General features: G+C 42.5%; 1 long non-coding RNA gene across 1 annotated transcript; it reads right to left on the reverse strand.

The window, feature by feature from the left end:
* Window positions 1-16,295: 16,295 nt before the first annotated feature.
* On the reverse strand, window positions 16,296-17,081 carry LOC119351913. Its single transcript, XR_005170088.1, has 3 exons — window positions 16,780-17,081; window positions 16,525-16,634; window positions 16,296-16,442 (listed from the first exon to the last, which is right to left on the reverse strand). It is a non-coding gene; the product is annotated as an uncharacterized LOC119351913 (long non-coding RNA).
* Between the last annotated feature and the right edge of the window lie 1,211 nt (window positions 17,082-18,292).

Raw genomic sequence — 18,292 nt, forward strand, 5'->3', positions numbered from 1 at the left:
GAAGCCCTGCGTCGGTAGAACGTCATCATCATCACCACGCCGTTGTGCTAACGGAACTCATCCCCGAAGCTTTGCTGGATCGGAGCCCGGGGAGCGTCATCGAGATGTACGTGTGCTAAGAACTCGGAGGTGCCGGAGTAATGGTGCTTGGATCGGTTGGATCGGGAAGACGTACGACTACTTGCTCTACATTGCGTCAACGCTTCCGTTGCGGTCTACGAGGGTACGTGGACAACACTCTCCCCTCTCGTTGCTATGCATCACCATGATCTTGCATGTGCGTAGGAATTTTTTTGAAATTACTGCATTACCCAACAGTGGTATCAGAGCTTAGGTTTTATGTGTTGATATTATATGCACGAGTAGAACACAAGTGAGTTGTGGGTGATATAAGTCATACTGCTTACCAGCATGTCATACTTTGGTTCGGCGGTATTGTTGGACGAAGCGGCCCGGACCAACATTACGCGTACGCTTACGCGAGACCGGTTCTACCGACGTGCTTTGCACAGAGGTGGCTTGCGGGTGACAGTTTCTCCAACTTTAGTTGAACCGAGTGTGGCTACGCTCGGTCCTTGCGAAGGTTAAAACAGCACCAACTTGACAAACTATCATTGTGGTTTTGATGCGTAGGTAAGATTGGTTCTTGCTTAAGCCCGTAGCAGCCACGTAAAACTTGCAACAACAAAGTAGAGGATGTCTAACTTGTTTTTGCAAGGCATGTTGTGATGTGATATGGTCAAGACATGATGCTAAATTTTATTGTATGAGATGATCATGTTTTGTAACCGAGTTATCGGCAACTGGCAGGAGCCGTATGGTTGTCGCTTTATTGTATGCAATGCAATCGCGCTGTAATGCTTTACTTTATCACTAAGCGGTAGCGATAGTCGTGGAAGCATAAGATTGGCGAGACGACAACGATGCTACCATGGAGATCAAGGTGTCGCGCCGGTGACGATGGTGATCATGACGGTGCTTCGGAGATGGATATCACAAGCACAAGATGATGATGGCCATATCATATCACCTATATTGATTGCATGTGATGTTTATCTTTTATGCGTCTTATCTTGCTTTGATTGACGGTAGCATTTAAGATGATCTCTCACTAATTATCAAGAAGTGTTCTCCCTGAGTATGCACCATTGCGAAAGTTCTTCGTGCTGAGACACCACGTGATGATCGGGTGTGATAGGCTCTACGTTCAAATACAAGGGTGAAAAACAGTTGCACACGCGGAATACTCAGGTTATACTTGACGAGCCAAGCATATACAGATATGGCCTTGGAACACGGAGACCGAAAGGTCGAGCGTGAATCATATAGTAGGTATGATCAACATAGTGATGTTCACCAATGAAACTACTCCATCTCACGTGATGATCGAACATGGTTTAGTTGATTTGGATCACATGATCACTTAGAGGATTAGAGGGATGTCTATCTAAGTGGGAGTTCTTAAGTAATATGATTAATTGAACTTTAATTTATCATGAACTTAGTCCTGGTAGTATTAGCATATCTATGTTGTAGATCAATAGCTTGCGTTGTTGCTTTCATATGTTTATTTTGATATGTTCCTAGAGAAAAAATTGTGTTGAAAGATGTTAGTAGCAATGATGCGGATTGGATCCGTGATCTAAGGTTTATCCTCATTGCTGCACAGAAGAATTATGTCCTTGATGCACCGCTAGGTGACAGACCTATTACAGGAGCAGATGCAGACGTTATGAACGTTTGGCTAGCTCAATATGATGACTACTTGATAGTTTAGTGCACCATGCTTAATGGCTTGGAATCGGGACTTGAAAGACGTTTTGAACGTCATGGAGCATATGAGATGTTCCAGGAGTTGAAGTTAATATTTCAAGCAAATACCCGAGTTGAGAGATATGAAGTCTCCAACATGTTCTATCGCTAAAAGATGGAGGAGAATCACTCAACTAGTGAGCATGTGCTCAGATTGTCTGGGTACTACAATCACTTGAATCAAGTGGAAGTTAATCTTCCAGATAAGATAGTGATTGACAGAATTCTCTAGTCACCATCACCAAGTTAGTAGAACTTCTTGATGAACTATAATATGCAAGGGATGACAAAAGTAATTTCCAAGCTCTTCGTGATGCTGAAATCAACGAAGGTAGAAATCAGGAAAAACATCAAGTGTTGATGGTTAACAAGACCACTAGTTTCAAGAAAAGGGCAAAGGGAAGAAGGGGAACTTCAAGAAGAACGGCAAGCAAGTTGCTGCTCAAGTGAAGAAGCCCAAGTCTGGTCCTAAGCCTGCGACTAAGTGCTTCTACTGCAAAGGGACTGGTCACTAGAAGCAGAACTACCCCAAGTGATTGGCGGATAAGAAGGATGGCAAAGTGAACATAAGTATATTTGATATACATCTTATTGATGTGTACTTTACTAGTGTTTATAGCAACCCCTCAGTATTTGATACTAGTTCAGTTGCTAAGATTAGTAACTCGAAACGGGAGTTGCAGAATAAACAGAGACTAGTTAAGGGTGAAGTGACGATGTGTGTTGGAAGTGGTTCCAAGATTGATATGATCATCATCGCACACTCCCTATAATTTCAGGATTAGTGTTGAACCTAAATAAGTGTTATTTGGTGTTTGCGTTCAACATGAATATGATTTGATCATGTTTATTGAAATACGGTTATTCATTTAAGTAAGAGAATAAATTGTTGTTCTGTTTACATGAATAAAACCTTATATGGTTACACACCCAATGAAAATAGTTCATTGGATCTTGATCATAGTGATACACATAATCATAATATTGAAACCAAAAGATGCAAAGTTAATAATGATAGTGCAACTTATTTGTGGCACTGCCGTTTAGGTCATATTGGTGTAAAGCGCATGAAGAAACTCCATGCTGATGGGCTTTTGGAATCACTTGATTATGAATCAATTGATGCTTGCGAACCATGCCTCATGGGCAAGATGACTAAGACTCCGTTCTTCGGAACAATGGAGCGAGCAACAGATTTGTTGGAAATCATACATACTGATGTATGTGGTCCAATGAATATTGAGGCTCGCGACAGGTATCATTATTTTCTGATCTTCACAGATGATTTCAGCAGATATGAGTATATCTACTTGATGAAACATAAGTCTGAAACATTTGAAAAATTCAAAGAATTTCAGAGTGAAGTGAAAAATCATCGTAACAAGAAAATAAAGTTTCTATGATCTGATCGTAGAGAAGAGTATTTGAGTTACGAGTTTGGCCTTCAGTTAAAAACAAAGTGAAATAGTTTCACTACTCACGCCACCTGGAACACCACAATGTAATGGTGTGTCCGAACGTCATAACCGTACTTTATTAGATATGGTGCGATCTATGATGTCTCTTACCGATCTACCACTATCGTTTTGGGGTTATGCATTAGAGACAGCTGCATTCACGTTAAATAGGGCACCATCTAAATCCGTTGAGATGACAACGTATGAACTATGGTTTGGCAAGAAACCTAAGCCGTCGTTTCTTAAAGTTTGAGGTTGCAATGCTTATGTAAAAAAATTTCAACCTGATAAGCTCAAACCCAAATCGGAGAAATGTGTCTTCATAGGATATCCAAAGGAAACTATTGGATACACCTTCTATCACAGATCCGAAGGCAAGACTTTTGTTGCTAAATAAGAAACTTTCTAGAGAAGGAGTTTCTCTCGAAAGAAGTGAGTTGGAGGAAAGTAGAAAACTTGATAAGGTAATTGTACCTTCTCCCTTATTGGGAAGTAGTTCATCACAGAAATCTGTTCTTGTGACTACTACACCAATTAGTGAGGAAGCTAATGATGATGATCATGTAACTTCAGATCAAGTTACTACCGAATCTCGTAGGTAAACCAGAGTAAGATCCGCACCAGAGTGGTATGGTAATCCTGTTCTGGAAGTCATGTTACTAGACCATGACGAACTTGCGAACTATGAGGAAGCGATGATGAGCCCAGATCCGCGAAATGGTTTGAGGCCATGAAATTTGAGATATGATCCATGTATGAGAACAAAGTATGGACTTTGATGGATTTGCCCGATGATCGGCAAGCTATAAAAATAAATGGATCTTCAAGAGGAAGACGAACGCTGATAGTAGTGTTATTATCTACAAAGCTAGAATTGTCGCAAAAGGTTTTTGACAAGTTCAAGGTGTTGACTACGATGAGAGAATCTCACTCGTATATATGCTTAAGTCTGTCCGAATCATGTTAGCAATTGCCGCATTTTATGAAATCTGGCAAATGGATAAACAAAACTGAATTCCTTAATGGATTTATTAAAGAAGAGTTGTATACGATGCAACTAGAAGGTTTTGTCGATCCGAAAGGTGCTAACAAAATGTGCAAGCTCCAGCGATCCATTTGTGGACTGGTGCAAGCATCTCGGAGACGGAATATACGCTTTGATGAGTTGATCAAAGCATATAGTTTTATACAGACTTGCGGTGAAGCCTGTATTTACAAGAAAGTGAGTGGGAGCACTACGACATTTCTGATAAGTATATGTGAATGACATATTGTTGATCGGAAATAATGTAGAATTATTCTGTAAAGCATAAAGGAGTGTTTGAAAGGAGTTTTTCAAAGAAAGACTTCGGTGAAGCTGCTTACATATTGAGCATCAAGATCTATAGAGATAGATCAAGACACTTGATAAGTTTTTTTTTCAATAAGTACATACCTTGACAAGATTTTTGACGTAGTTCAAAATGGAATAGTCAAAGAAAGAGTTCTTGCCTGTGTTACAAGGTGTGAAATTGAGTAAGACTCAAAGCCCGACCACGGCAGAAGATAGAAAGAGAATGAAAGTCATTCCCTATGCCTCAGTCATAGGTTCTATCAAGTATGCCATACTGTATACCAGATCTATTGTATACCCTGCACTGATTTGGCAAGGGAATACAGTAGTGATCTAGGAGTAGATCACTGGACAGCGGTCAGAATTATCCTTAGTGAAATAAGGATATGTTTCTCGATTATGGACGTGACAAAAAAGGTTCGTCGTAAAGGGTTACGCCGATGCAAGTTTTGACACTAATCTAGATGACTCTAAGTCTCGGTCTAGATACATATTGAAAGTGGGAGCAATTAGCTAGAGTAGCTCCATGCAGAGCATTGTTGACATAGAAATTTGCAAAATACATGTGGATCTGAATAGGGCAGACCCGTTGACTAAGATTCTCTCACAAGCAAAACATGATCACACCTTAGTACTCTTTGGGTGTTAATCACATAGCGATGTGAACCAGATTACTGAATCTAGTAAACCCTTTGGGTGTTGGTCACATGGCGATGTGAACTATGGGTGTTAATTACATGATGATGTGAACTATCGATGTTAATCACATGGTGATGTGATCTAGATTATTGACTCTAGTGCAAGTGGGAGACTGAAGGAAGTATGCCTTAGAGGCAATAATAAAGTTATTATTTATTTCCTTATATCATGATAAATGTTTATTATTCATGCTATAATTGTATTAACCGGAAACATAATACATGTGTGAATACATAGACAAACAGAGTGTCACTAGTATGCCTCTACTTGACTAGCTCGTTAATCAAAGATGGTTATGTTTCCTAACCATGAACAAAGAGTTGTTATTTTATTAACAAGATCACATCATTAGGTGAATGATCTGATTGACATGACCCATTCCATTAGCTTAGCACCCGATCGTTTAGTATGTTGCTATTGCTTTCTTCATGACTTATACATGTTCCTATGACTATGAGATTATGCAACTCCCGTTTACCGGAGGAACACTTTGTGTGCTACCAAACGTCACAACGTAAATGGGTGATTATAAAGGAGCTCTACAGGTGTCTCCAAAGGTAGATGTTGGGTTGGCGTATTTCGAGATTAGGATTTGTCACTCCGATTGTCGGAGAGGTATCTCTGGGACCTCTCGGTAATGCACATCACATAAGCCTTGCAAGCATTGCAACTAATGAGTTAGTTGCGAGATGATGTATTACAGAACGAGTAAAGAGACTTGCCGGTAACGAGATTGAACTAGGTATTTGATACCGAGGATCGAATCTCGGGCAAGTAACATACCGATGACAAAGGGAACAACGTAGTTGTTATGCGGTCTGACCGATAAAGATCTTCGTAGAATATGTAGGAGCCAATATGGGCATCCAGGTCCCACTATTGGTTATTGACCGGAGATATGTCTCAGTCATGTCTACATTGTTCTCGAACCGTAGGGTCCGCACGCTTAACGTTATGATGACAGTTATTATGAGTTTATGCATTTTGATGTACCGAAGTTAGTTCGGAGTCCCGGATGTGATCACGGACATGACGAGGAGTCTCGAAATGGTCGAGACATAAAGATTGATATATTGGATGACTATATTAGGACACCGGAAGCGTTCCGGATTAGTATCGGATAAAACCAGAGCACCGGGGGGTTACCGGAACCCCTCGGGGGGATAATGGGGCTCATGGGCCTAATGTGGAGAAAAGGAAGGGGCTGCCAGGGCAGGCCGCGCGCCCCCTCTCCCCCTAGTCCGAATTGGACAAGGAGGGAGGGGCGCCCCCCCCCCCTTTCCTATTCTCCCTCCACCTCTCCTAGTTGGACAAGGAAAAGGGGAGGGGAGTCCTACTCCCGGTAGGAGTAGGACTCCTCCTGCGCGCCTCCATAGGGCCGGCCGCACCCCCCTTGGATCCTTTATATATGGGGGCAGGGGGCACCCCTAGACACACAAGTTGATCCACGTGATCGTTCCTTAGCCGTGTGCGGTGCCCCCTACCACCATATTCCACCTTGATCATATCATTGTAGTGCTTAGGCGAAGCCCTGCGTTGGTAGAACATCATCATCGTCACCACGCCGTTGTGCTGATGGAACTCAGCCCCGAAGATTTGCTGGATCGGAGCCCGGCGAGCGTCATCGAGCTGTACGTGTGCTAAGAACTCGGAGGTGCCGGAGTAACTGTGCTTGGATCGGTCGGATTGGGAAGACGTATGACTACTTCCTCTATGTTGTGTTAACGCTTCCATTGCGGTCTACGAGGGTACGTGGACAACACTCTCCCCTCTCGTTGCTATGCATCACCATGATCTTGCATGTGCGTAGGAAATTTTATGAAATTACTGCGTTACCCAACACTTTTGTGATCTGAACCGCTTCAATTATTATTTCTGAACTTCGTGCTTCTAGTGAGCTAACTGCATTCTTTACATTGTTTTTGGATTAATATGTGTCAAAGTTTTACCCAAGACTGCTATATATATGGTATACTCTATACACCATTTCTCTTTAAATGGTTTAGTTGAATAACTCATAGTCAGTGGGAAATTTGTGTTTACACAAAATTTAAACTGATACATAAGTCATGTAGATAAGCGAACTGCTATGCATATGATTAATTTATTGAAGTTCATCTATTTGGTCGTTAACCTGCTGCTTCTCCACGGTGACTGGAGCGTGTCTAATGTTGCACTTTCTTTTGTTTTCTGTGGTGGTGTTGCTGGTTCTTGTCTCTGCACCGCTGTGTTTGTAGTCCCTCGCGTTCTTGTTGATGGCTGCTTTCGTTTTCCAGTGATGTGGACTGCATCCTTCCTTGCTCCCCGCGTGCTTGTTGATGGCTCCTTTCGTATTCCGGTGACATGAACTGCATCCTTCCTTGCTCCCCGCGGGCTGGTTGATGGCTTCTTTCCTTTTTCGGTGATGTGAACTGCATCCTTCCTTGCTCCCCGCGTGCTGGTTGATGGCTGCTTTCCTTTTCCGTCGATGTGAACTGCATCCTTTCGTGCTCCTACCTTCTTTTTTGACAGTGATGTCGTTCTCGGTTGTTTCTGTACAACAGCATTCCCTTGTGGTGGTCTTGTTTGCATTGTTTCTTCATGTTCTTCGTCCTCTTCAGTCTCTTCTTCCTCCTCTTCTTGCTCTTCCTCATCTTCATCAGCTGTTTCTTCATAAGCCACTGCTTCTTCAGTTTCTTCATGTTCTTCGTCCTCTTCACTCTCTTCTTCCTCCTCTTCTTCATCTGCTTCTTCATAAGCCATTTCTTCTTCAGTTGTGTCACCATCTTCTTCTTTGATTTCTTCTTCTTCGCCTTCCTCATTTTTTGATCTTGTTCTTTTGGGGAAGGTTCTTGAATTGTGTCTCTTCCTCTTTTTGCAGATGCTACAGCGTCTCGGTTTCGTCCATTTCTTAGTGTTGTGAGTGGAATTTCTGTTTGGTTGTGCATCGTCGTGTCCTCGGTTTTCTTGTTCATGTCTTTTTGTACATGTCCTGGAATTGTGACCGCTGATTTCATTACATGTCTTGCACCTGTTTATTCCCAGTGGGTGACCATCACTGTCCAGCTCAGGCTGTGGCTTACTGTTTTTGTCATCATTTTTCTCCTTGCATGCAACCTTTTTCTAGGTTGCGTCACCCCCTTTCTTCCTTCCTCTTGTGTTTGAAACAGGAGGTGGAAGAATTGTTTCTTTTTTATAGCACCAGTTCCGCTGTGTTCGGTATTTTCTACTTGCTCGGCATTATTGTCATGCTGGGATTTCTCTGCTTGCTTTAGTTTTGCTTCTTCTTCTTCTTGTTCTTCTTCTTCTTCTTCGTTGAGCACATCAACTTCCTCGATTAGTGCCCTCATACCAGACAACACTCTATGGCACCCAGTGTCGGACCTTGTTACTCTGTTTGCAAGGTCCATTGCTGTTTCTGTCAGCAATTTTCTACGGCAAAAAAGCGAGGTTCCATCTGGTGCTGTTTGTTCATAGTCTCGTCTGTCAGACGTTGCATCTGATCTTGCGTTACGGGTGTATCTTTTCATGATGTACACCTCAGGAATCTTGAGTACTCTCAAATGAGAAAGCATGCATACCACATGGACGCAAAAGAGCCCTGCAGACAACACACGATCACTTTGTTTTGTAAGTGAACTGCATAAAATTAATAAACACATATTTTCCCCTTATTTGTTCATTTTAAAGAAGTGAACTTCATTTAGTTTTGTGAATTAGTCATGCATGTAGATTTTTTTTGTGATAGGAGTGTCACCTGTGTGTGTCCAGAGTTTGCATTCACATTTGTAGACACCTTTCTGTTCATCGGCGACCACTTGGAAATTATGCCTTGCCCAGTCAAATGCATCCGATCTGTTGTAGTGGTGTACGAGATACTTTGTCGGGTTCTCAGGGCACTGTTCTGCTCTGAATGCAGTGCTATACGGTAGAGTGTTTCTTTGAAATCTGCAAACACTGCCGTTGTATACACTTTTGATAACTGAACTTCGAACCCAAACTGGGTTGTTGTCTTTACCTCTGACTGTATGATCAAAAATGCATTGTTACAAACCAGATAAATGAAAAAGTTGTTTGATTTTGTAGTTATATTTTTTAGCAGTTTTTGAGTGACATTTTGTTTACCTCATTTGCTACTGTCTCTGCATGCTCGACGACCTTCCTGGTCTGAATGCACTTGTCCACGTGCTGAATAAATAGATGGAGATCATGCTTCTCTTTGACAAAGTTTTTCTTCAGTATGCGGTTCATGCTCTCGCTTCTCTGTGTGGAAGTCATACGAGCACAAAAATTTTCCTTGTAGTAAGCCAAGATCCACTCGTGCCTGTCTTCCCATAGAGAATTCATCACTTCATCGTCTTGCAAGTTGTATCTCTGAATGAGGTCCTTCGATGCTCGTTCAAATTCTAACAAGATTAGTGGGTGGTTCAGCACCACATTGAGGTCATCCTTAAGTTTCTCGTGTGCCTTATACAGTAAGGCTAGGTGGTCTTTGTGCTTCTTCATGATATGCCACCGACACAACTTATGGAGTATGTGGGAGGATAGTTTTTAATGCTGCCTTCATCGAAGAACACTGGTCTGAAAAGACACAAATAGTGTTTTTATTAAGTTGTTTGTGTGTGTGTAAGATAGATGGAAGAAATATAAATGCACCAAAAAATGTAAGTATGTAGGTGTTTGTTTCTTTTTGTACCTGTGAGCATGCAGATGGGATGCTTGTTGTTTATACACCTCAGAAATGTTTTGAAAACCCACTCGAACGACTATATTGTTTCATCTCGCACGAGTGCAACAGCAAATATGGTGCTCTGTAGATGATGGTTCACTCCCACGAAGACTCCCAGCGGCATGTGGAATTTGTTAGTTTTATACGTCGTGTCAAATGTAACGCAGTCTCCAAAATCTTCATACGATCCTTTGCAACTTGCGTTGGCCCAAAAGACGTTTCTTACACGGTTATCTGCATCAACATCATAATCATAGATAAACTCTAGGTTTATCTTCTACATATTCTCGAAGAAATCCAGAAGTTTCTTGACGTCATCTTGGGACTCTTCTCTGGCAAACTTTTGTTTCTTGCATTTTCAAACGCAATGCAAACGCATCTCATCAAACAGGAAATAATTACCGACAGGATGCTCAAGCGATATGTTCTGTGATGTGCTTACTTGTTTAACCAGTCGCGGCTAGTATGTCCCATGTACTGTAGACCACCGGATATACGCTGCAGCGTTGACATCATCTGAGCATGTGTGTGGTTGTCTAGTTGCATGTCTTTCACTAACTGGTCTATCAAAGGATCGTCTTTTTTGTGCGATCGCTTGTCCAAAAGCATGCCGGGGCTTTCCAGCATCTTGTGATTATGGTTGAGTTCAACCATTTCTATCACAAATTTGCCGTCCTTCCTCTTTTTGACTCCAATCTTTGCCTTGCAGTCAATCCTTTTTGATGTCTTCTGACGTTTCCTTTGATAATCTGACATAGTCTGCTTGTGCGTCCCTTCTCTTGAGCAGAGAATGTAGGTATTTGTCTTGTGTTGTGCCCTCTGGCGTATGCCAAACCCTGCACATCTTGCATAATTGTTGTAAAAGTCCCATGCCTTGTCGTATGTGGTGAACTTCATTCCAGCGGCAGGTATGAGGTTCAGCGACATGTTTTTATCCTGCATTAAGCGCAATGCTTTATGAGATAATTTGATCTGTTCTGTTTTTTAAATACAAGGAGTGCATACGAGTTTAAAAAAGAATTTGCAGTGTTCCTAAGTTTTCAGAAGAATCCAATGTATTAGATGCTAGGTCAAACCTCACAATAAATATCAGTGTGCACTGCAATGTTTTATAATAGACTGCAACTATTATTATTATTTTTTCAGAACATAAACTTACATGTGTGTAGAGTCGTTCACCCGATGGTGTTTGCAGCTCGCCGGGTTGTATTGGACAGCGAGGTTATAGCAGATCTGTGTAGTCAAGGATCTCGCGGCGGCAATAGTGAGGAGGATTTGTACCTGCTGTTGACTTTTGAACGAGGCACCGTTGGTGGTCTCTTTGTCGAAGTTGATGCAGCAGCTCTGCTTGGAGCTCTGTTTTTTGGTGCAGTAGGTGGATGCTGAGCTCTGTTTTGGGGTGCAGCAGGTGGATGTGGTGGTAATCCAGTGTTGGGACGATGTCTTAGTGGATTGGTTTGAAAATTTTGGAGCGATGGCACATCATCATGGTCATAATCATATTCATCATCTGCTGCAACATCGTGTTCAACTGCATCATCATTGTCTATTCGGACATGCTGTCCAAACGTAGTGAACTCGTGCTTATACTCTGGGTTGAGAACTATTATTGACTCATCTTCATCGTCGTAATCTTCATCCACCTCTCGGTGAGTGCCCTCCCAAATGAAGGTGACATCGTCGTCATCCTCAACTACCTCTTCTCCCTGGAAAAAATCCTCTTCCGGAGAGTAGGGCACCCTGTTTGTTGTTGTGAAGAATCCTCGAGGAATCTCAGGGGTAACCTAGCCAGTATCGCTTTCAGAAGAACCTTTACTCTTCTAAAAGTTGTTGTTCCCTGGTTGTCAATTATGCCCGGCATTTTGTATCTGCTAAACGTCATTTCCTGCACACAAAATGACCGAGCTGCATTGTCAGGCAAAATGAACTGAATCATGCAAACTGCAATGTGTTTCAAATGGTACTGCGAAACTAATGCATGCTGACTACATCACCCTGCAATGTGAACTGAAGTAGCCGCACTGCATCCTTGTCCATAATGAACCAACACAAGCGTACTGCATAACCGAGCAAGTTCACTGCATTTCCCCCCACAATGAACCGAAGCAACCGCACTGCATCATTTTTGTAGGCATACTGGACTGCGTGTACTTCTTTGTATGGAATAACTAAACTGATATGGTTGAGGAAGTGTACTGCTTACCTCATGTTGTAGTGATTTCTTGCGTTTGCAGGAGGAAGTTCTCTTCTCGTCCGTCTGCACAACTTTCTCGTTCGCCTGTGCAGTCCACTTGCCCTTTAGAAGTTCATGAGCGGTCTGGACGTTGCTCAAGGTGAACGGAGATGGAGGATTTGCTCTGAAGGTCGTCGCATACTTAATACAAGAAGCTACCGTGGATGAAGGAACCTTGCGCACAGTCCTCCTTGCTCGAATTGGTTTGATGTCGATGCAGCACCAATCAACATCTGATGAAGTACAACTAATTGCAGGCCTGGAGGAGTTTAGCGGCGACGCTACCGACCTGCTGCCGTGGAAGAAGGCCGATATGCTGGTAGGGAAGGCGTTGCTCGGTTGCTGCCACGGAAGAAGGCCGAGCGGCGATGGGCGGCGGCGCTGCTTGGCCGCTGCCACGGAAGAAGGCCTGGAGGGGAGGGGCGGCGTCGCTGCCGGCCGCTGCCGCGGAAGACGGCTGGGAGGGGAGGGGCGGTGGTGCTCCCAGGCTGCCGTCGCGGGAGAAAGCAGGAAGGGGATGGGCGGCATCGCTGCCAGGCCGCCGCCGCGGAAGAAGGCCGGGAGGGGAGGGCGACGGTGCTTCCAGGCCGCTGCCGCGGAAGAAGGCCGGGAGGGAAGGGGCGGTGACGCTCCCAGGCTGCTGCCACGGTAGAAGGCCGGGAGGGGAGGGGCGGCGACGCTCCCAGGCCGCTGCCGCGGTAGAAGGTCGGGAGGGGAGGGGCGGTGGCGATCTGGTGGGAGGTGTTAGCAGAATAAGGCTTTGGTGTTATTAGAATAAGGTCTTAAGGGGTGTTATTAGAATAGACCCACCCTATATATATATATATATATATATCACGGGATGAGAATAATATTCTGATCACAACCTGACCTGCCCCGCTAGTAGTACGTTGAACTTCCCTGTGAACTAGGTTGAACTTCCACCAACATTGCCCAAACGGGGCTTATGATATACCGTTGAAAAGCTATGGACACCAATATCATGACCCAACTTAAATTTTTGGCAAAATGTAAGCGGTTTCAGAGCAGTTTGGAAAACCCGTTTTTATTCACACACAAAACGTGAATCGTATTTTCGATCGCATTTCTAAATCGTTTATCGGAATGAGGCATATAATATGGTGTTGGAAAGCTGCTACAAAACCGCTCCTTCCACATGTTGAAAGTTTTCTATAATTCCCTATGGTTAAATAGTAATTTGAAAAAACGTAAAATTTCACAAATCGAATAGCCGAGTTTGTATTTTCAATTTCATTTCTAAATGACTAATCCAATTGAGGCATATGATATGGTGTTGTAAAAGCTTATGAAAATGCGCTACTTTTTAATTTTGAAAATGTTTTCTAATTTTGAACGGTTTAAGAGTAATTTAGAAAACAGTACAAGTCCTACCGAGTTCGTATTTTTGAGCTCATTTTTTAACTGTGCATCTGAATGCAGCAAATGATATGGCAGTGGAAAGCTTGAGAAAATGTGAAACCTTTTTGTATGTATTGTTTCTCCCAATTCTTTATAGTTTTAAGTTAGTTTCAAAAATGGCGAAAAACGTATTTCCGCTGTATTTTCTACAAACTTTATCTGAATGGCTCAAATAATATACCGTTGAAAAGCTACAAAAAATGCGAAACTTTTTCATGTTGATGATTTTATCTGATTCCTAGCCATTTTCAAGTAATTGCGAAAATGGTGAGATCATTCGTTCTTCCTTTATCGCGAAACTGATTCTTCGAAAATGCACCGCGTAAAGAACCTGAACTTCTCGGCACATGTACTTGAACTTCACTCTGTTTTTCACGTGCTTTTTTGGCTCGCAGCTCTCCACCCACTCACCGGTATTGAGCAAGTGATATAACGATGGAAAATTGCTGTAAACACGCAACTTTCCCGTGTTGATCATTTTTTCGTACTCGCAACGGTTTTAAAAGTTTTTCATCCGAAATTCATTCAATGTAGTAATTGAACTTCCTGCTGTTTTCACATTGAACTTCTTGCTATTTTCACTCTAACATATTTTTAATAATGAGGAAAATCTGAGTTTTCTATAATCATCGAACTTCTCCATCTTTTTACTATGGCCTTCTTGGTTTTATTTCTTAATTATTTTTTATGAATAAAAATATTTTAAGACACCAAAACAAAATTTTTGTGTGTGTTTTTGCATTGGTTTGCACATCAAACCGCTTCACCTTTAGAAATTGAACTTCTCCTTTTCTATTATTTTCTTTCAACATTGTTTAGCACGTCGAACCACGTCATCTTTAGAAATTGAACTTCTCCTTTCTTTTTGTTTTCTTTCAATATTGGGTTGCACGTCGAACCGCTTCATCTTTAGAAATTGAACTTCTCATTTTCTTTTTCTTTTATTTCAACATTGGTTTACAAGTTGAACCGCGTCATCTTTAGAAATTGAACTTCTCCCTTTTTGTTTTCTTGCATGTTTTACCTTGCATGTTTAAATTTATTTTGAACTTGCTAAGATAACACACTTGACCTTCTCGAACACAACATTTTGATCTTCCGGAAACATAATTAAAGCCAAACTTTTGACCTACAGAGCATGTATAATTTTCTCCACTTTTTCAAGAATAAGCGCTGAATCGCCCCGTTAGTTTGCCTTGAACTTCTGCTGCACATGAATAAGCTATTGAAAACACGCAACTTTCCTGCTCCGTTATTTAAAATTGAACTTCTAGTTTTTTAAGAAACGGGATTTTTTTAACTTTTTGGTTCCTTTTATTCTAATTTGAACTTCTAGTTTTTTTATAAGGGGATTTGTTTAGAAATTCTTTTGAAATGTTCCTCTTTTTAATTTGGACTTCTCCGTTTTTTTACAAACAATAAAAATCCATTTTTATAATGGTTTTTGAAGTACTTTTTTATTTGAACTTCTTGCTCAATTTTTTTGAACTTATTGCGCTGACCGGTCTCCATTTTCCTCGTACTAATGCTCCTGTGCACAACATGCATGCGCACATAGAAGAATTATAGGCAGCCACACACTGATGCTGCTGGACACCTACTATTGCTTTTTTCCTTCATTTAATATACACATTGAACCATATAGGTTGTCAAGATGAACTTCTGTCTTTCTGCTCCAGAGAAGAGCGGTGCATCGGTGAATAATGGAAACTACTGGGCATCATGAGGCCCCAAAATATGGATACAAAATTTTGACAACAAGTGAATTGCTCGACATAATAGGAAGGGCTACTCTTTTTAAATGAAACTGATGAGATTTTTCATTTTGCAATCAGGCGGTGTCACTGATAAGGACACCGCTGCCTACAGATCCTCTCGAACGACGGAAATTGAAAAAGAGACATCAGCTGTAGAAGTTTACCTATCTGATTCATTACTACAAGACAACAAGTTGATTTCCATCAGCACAAGAGCAGCAGGTTGGCGATACAGTAGTGAACGACATGGGCCTGCATCATTGGACGACCAATGGTGGCAAAGATGAACGGCATGGGATTTGCACATATCATTGAAAGGTATAGAAAAGGTTAGAAAAATACACAAAAACCAGTTTACTACATGTTTTTCTGGCTGCACAAACTTCGTGCATTAAAAAAATAACTCAGTTTGAGTAAAATATGCTACTATACATACATACACATGTCCATTACACTTTGGTAAAATGATTAGATGCTACCACCAATGGACAATTTGAAACCCTATGTTTTCTCTTCACCACACATCCTCTCCCCATCTTCTCGAGTGCTACGGTGTCCGCTCAACTTGGCACCGTATATGAACAAAGTATAAAATGTGTCCCTGCTGCAGTTAGATGAACAAACGATTAGAGTTGGTTCCAAATGAACACGTTCTGATTGGTATGGTTCACTCTGGTTTGGTTCTGACCCTTGGTACTTTTCTCTGCTATTGTAATCATAGGAACAGGAGCGCAGAGACAAACTTGTATTATTATGGTTCCAAAACAAGGGGCAACCCACCCAGCATTACTATAAGGCAATAGTAGAACAAGGATTACATACCAACAATCGCGACAACGTAGTAGGGAAGTTGAAGAACCGCTACTAGCTCCGAACCAAGGAGGAGTCGAGGATATCACCACACAGGACTAGATAGAGGAGTGCAAGTGAAGCAACCTTTCTCTTCAAAAAATTAACAATCCAAACTTCAGAAAATCAACAAACTAAAATTCGGAAAGCAAAACAAATTGAACTTCACAGGGCCCTGCAAAATATACACGGTTATAGTCCACTTTAAAAATGTCAGAAAATCAACAAACTAAACTTCTAGAGGGCCAGATGCTGACCTTTCTATTCGCAGCGCTATTGCTGACCCGTAATTGAAGATAGAGGATGACGGCGAGCACCTGGATGGGTTCTAGCGGCCGGTGTAGGCCATCGATGGAGGAGGGGCGAGCTAATCCCTCTCAGAAAAAACAAGGACAACAACATTAGCTAATCTCTCTCACACACTCAAGCTGAACTACACCAGCACCATCGAGAGCAAAATCGGTAGGTGAGAACTCATCTATATGCACACATGAGTATATTCTTTGATGTACCTGAATGTTCGCAGTTGTTTTACATGAACTTCTTGTGTTATGCCGGACAGAGCACTGAGCATGAGAGGGTGTCTTCGTGCTCGTCGCTGTTTCTGATGGCGGTGAACGTCTTAGGGCTGCGTAGTTGAATGGCCGGAGGTGGCAGCGATGAACGACCTGAGCGTGATGGGCCCCACTGGGAGGAGGCTGTGTGCTGTCCAGGATAGAGTCAACCTTCTTCAACAAACCAATTTGAACTTCAAATAAACCAATTCATCAAAACACTTTTTGTGAACATATCAAACACTCTTGAGAGCACAATTTTTCACTACATTTTTTTCACAAACATTTTGCTGCAAAACATGGCATTTTTTGTAAACAACAAGTACCGAATCATCATAACACAAATTGATAAATGGAACAAATTTCGGAGGAATTTACGGCATTGTTGAACTACATATCATGAAAAAGAAAATGTCCACCCATGTATACACACACGAAGCATCAACCTCCAAATATTCTAACTTTTACCATTGATATTTCTGAACTTTTTGGGCATGTTCCCAGGTTTTCAAATGGAATACAGGCACGTCCATGCACGAACAGCTAACATCGGCCATGGCAATGTCTCTTCTCCAGCAAACTGAAATTCACTCATGTGTACAGAATACATGATTTGAGCCCTCAAAGACCATAAGAGGATCTTAAAATAAAATTTTCAACCCTGATACACATTCATCTCATGGGAAATCTTTTCCAATATTAGATTAGTAGCATCAAGTACAGATAAAACTTGGCCATAAAGTCAATTAGTACACAAGAAGAGTGCTATATGTTTCAACAAATTGAGAGAGAGAGAGCATAGGCATGGGTTCTTGGTGGCATCCATGAATAAATTTTTAAGCAAGTAATGCATGGGACAACGATTGTACTGACAAGCTCTAGACGAGAGACAGCTTGTAAGGGCAGTGGCCGTGATTAGCATCGGCCGGGCAATACCTGAACTATAGGTGGGCGTGTTGGTGAGCGGCCGAGGCGGTTGGAGGCCGATTATTCTCATAGCTCGGGCAGCCATCAGCAAGGAACGTCGATGGATCTCTGCAAGAGAAGATGATCCCTATCAGCGCGGACCAGCTATAGGTCGAGACCGCCCCTGCTGCAGGTCGAGACCACCACCACTTGCAGGTCAAGGTCAGAGGGATGGGGAGGCGGTGGTTGGCCGGGAGATGAGCGGGATGGGGTGGGGAGGTTGTAGTTGGCCGGAGGGCGCGTGCGGCGGGAGGGGAAGCGGTGGTTAGCCGGAGGGCCGCTTGTCAGGGCCCGGCGGCAGCGTGAGTGGAGGTAGGGGCCTGGCGGTGACAAGTTTGGAAGTCGGGCCTCGACGGCGGCATGGTTGAAGATTGGGCTAGCTACAGCATCGGTGGTGGTAGGGGCCAGCGGCGGCGCAGTTGGAGGTGGGGGCGGCCGACGACACGATTGGAGGAGAGGGCAGCCGATGGTGCGATTGGAGGAGGGCGGCGGCCTGTGCGGTGGG

The sequence above is a fragment of the Triticum dicoccoides genome, chromosome 2A (genome assembly GCF_002162155.2).
Source record: "Triticum dicoccoides isolate Atlit2015 ecotype Zavitan chromosome 2A, WEW_v2.0, whole genome shotgun sequence".
In the NCBI taxonomy this organism is placed as follows: domain Eukaryota; kingdom Viridiplantae; phylum Streptophyta; class Magnoliopsida; order Poales; family Poaceae; genus Triticum; species Triticum dicoccoides.